The following is a 3,021-nucleotide window of genomic DNA, read 5'->3' as shown; positions in this document are numbered from 1 at the left end:
TTTTTACAACTTCCTTCATCGTGGGGTTCAGTCGCCGCTGAGGGTCTCTTCGAGGAATGGCTTCGTCCTCTAGATTGATTCGATGGGAGCAAATTAAAGGGCTAATACCTTTGATATCAGCAAGCGTCCAACCTATCGCAGATTTATGCGTTCGCAGTAGCTCGAGTAACTGCAATTCTTGAGAATTTTGAAGGTTGGATGAGATGATAACCGGAAAGGTTTCACCGTCTCCCAAGAAGGCATGTTTCAAACCCTCGGGAAGTTGGTTCAATTGAACAGTTGGAACCTCTTCGGCTGAAGTTTTCGGCTGTGCCTTCTCGCGAGGTAGCTCTTCAAAGCGAGGTTGCCAAAATTGAGTCCTTCTATGGCGTGAGTCTATGCGATCTGATATTGCAAGAGTAGACTCAATAGAGTTTGGACTTTCGTTGTCGGACAAAAGGAGGAGTTCATCAAGATTATCAAAGTTGTTGCGCAATTGAACCTCCTCGGGAATTAAAGAGTCAATCATGAATGTTTGATAGCATTCATCATCTTCTCGGGGTTGTTTCCCGATGTGGAAGATATTGACTTCTAGAGTCATGTTTCCAAACGATATCTTCATTAGACCATTCCGACAATTGATCAAAGCATTTGCAGTAGCAAGGAATGGTCTTCCGAGGATAATAGGAATTTTAGACTCCATGTTCACCACAGATTGGGTATCAAGAATAAGAAAATCCACGGGGTAATAGAATTTTTCAATTTGAACCAATACATCCTCAACGATACCCCTAGGCTTTTTGGTGGAACGATCAGCAAGCTGTAGTACAACAGATGTTGGCTTCATTTCTCCAAGACCGAGTTGCGAGTATACAGAGTAAGGCATGAGATTGACACTCGCGCCAAGATCAAGTAAGGCTTGGCTGACTTCATGGGTCCCAATTTGGCAAGAAATGGTGGGACAACCGGGATCTTTGTATTTTGGCGGTGTCTTTTGTTCAATCACCGCACTCACTTGCTCGGTCAAGAAAGCAGTCTTCTTGACATGGTGCTTCCTTTTTGCAGTACAAAGATCCTTGATGATTTTGGCATAAGCGGGCACTTGTTTAATGATGTGAAGCAAAGGAAGATTAATCTTCACTTGTGTCAAGTGCTCAAGGAGTTCAGCTCGGTTATCAGGAAGTTTCCCAGCAGGTTTCAAAGCCTGGGGAAATGGTATTTTTGGAGTGGCATTGAGTGGTGGATTTTCAGGAAGGACTTTTGGAATACTGGGAGACTTGGATTTTATGGGTGGGTCTGGCAAAGTTTTACCGCTTCTCGTCGTGATGGCATTTACTTCCTTGACATTTTGATCAGAAGATTGGGCCATGTGTTGGCCTTGAACATTGAATTTCGGTTGGGAAGGAAGTTTGCCTTTTTCAGGAATGGCCAAGGATTCAGTCAATTTTGAGAATTGACATTTCATTTCCTTGATTTCTTCCATCATTTGACGATTCAGTTTGGATTGTTCCTCCATGAATGCTTGAAGAGTATTCTCGAGAGAATTTCGTTGTGGATGAGCATTGTAATGAGGTGCAGAATACGCCTTTGATGGTTGAACTTGTTGCTTATTTCTCCATTGGCCTCCAGACGATTGAGCTTGGTTGGAATCTCTCCAACTGAAATTTGGGTGGTTTCTCCAACCAGGGTTGTACGTATGGGAGAATGGCTTGTTATATGCCCCTAAGGCATTGCATTGCTCCTCATAAACCCCCCTCATTTCATTCAAAGCTAAGCAGTCCTTAGCTAAGTGCTCCGTCCCTCCACAAACAAAGCAAGGTTCTTGCGGTTCCGCTTGAGCGACCATGTGCGACTTTTGCCCAGTTTTCGTCATTAAGACCTCAAACTGCTTTTTCAAAGCTTCGAGTTGGGCCTTAATACTATCCTCTTCTCGAAGTTGATAGATCCCAGATGGTTTGTGTCAGTTGGTGCTGTCAGTAGCACTTGGACCAGTCCAGGTGTGAGACTTTTTTGCAGTTTCTTCGAGATATTCAAGAGCATCGTCTGGCTCTTTTTCGAGGAATTCACCATTGCATAGCATCTCTACAAACTGGCGCTCACGACTCGTGAGGCCTTCATAGAAGTAACTGACCAAGCGCCAGTTCTCATAGCCATGGTGCGGGCACTGATTTAACAGATCTTTGAATCTTTCCCAGACTTGATAGAACGTTTCATTGTCTTTTTGGGAGAATGTGGAAATCTGTCGTTTTAGACTGTTGGTCTTATGGCTGGGGAAGTGTTTCAGAAAGAAAGATTTGGTCATCTCCTCCCATGTTCCAATCGACCTAGGTCTCAAAGAGTACAACCAGCTTTTGGCTTTGTCCTTCAAGGAGAAAGGGAAGAACTTCAGTCGCACAGCATCGGCATTGTCGGCTCGGTTATAGAACGTGGCTACCACCTCCTCGAATTCTCTAATATGCACGTATGGGCTTTCGTTTTCCATTCCATGAAATGTAGGCAAGAGTTGAATCATGCCAGGTTTAAAGTCTAATGCGGGCATATTAGGAGGGAAGATAATGCATGAAGGCGTGGAAGTGCGAGTAGGATGAAGATAGTCATTGAGAGTTCTTGGCTGGATTTCATCATTGCGAGCCATTGCGAATGGGTTATTATCAGCGAAAGTTTGTGGAGAAGCAGGAATGGTGGAAGGAGTTCCGGTAGGAGTGGCAGATGAATTGGAAGAAGTGTCACTGGAAGTTTCGTGATGATTCATCCACTCTCGGAAATCAGAATTAGATTTATTTTATGTCTTTTTCTTTTATTTTTTTTTTTTGATTGATTTTTTTTTTTTTTTGTTAAACTTGTTCCCAGGTAGAATTGGAGGTTTTCAGGTGATCTCCAACGCCTTACTAGAACTCCCCGAGGTTACTGAGTAAGTATGGTGGATCACAAGTCAACCTTTTCGACCAAATAACCTTTAAGCAAAGTGAAATTGCTTATTTTGACAAAACAAGCTTGGTTTTCTTATAGTAATAAGTTCAACAATGTAATAGTGCAAAGGTA

At 43.0% G+C, this 3,021-nt stretch overlaps 1 non-coding gene across 1 annotated transcript; it reads left to right on the top strand.

Moving 5' to 3' along the window:
* Nucleotides 1–2,126: 2,126 nt before the first annotated feature.
* On the top strand, nt 2,127–2,233 carry LOC133781184 (small nucleolar RNA R71). Its single transcript, XR_009869976.1, has one exon. It is a non-coding gene; the product is annotated as a small nucleolar RNA R71 (small nucleolar RNA).
* The last annotated feature ends 788 nt before the right edge of the window (nt 2,234–3,021 follow it).

This window comes from Humulus lupulus, chromosome 5 (assembly GCF_963169125.1).
Source record: "Humulus lupulus chromosome 5, drHumLupu1.1, whole genome shotgun sequence".
Lineage (NCBI taxonomy): Eukaryota > Viridiplantae > Streptophyta > Magnoliopsida > Rosales > Cannabaceae > Humulus > Humulus lupulus.
Note: the sequence above shows the minus strand (reverse complement) of the source record. Positions and strands in the feature narration are given on the sequence as shown.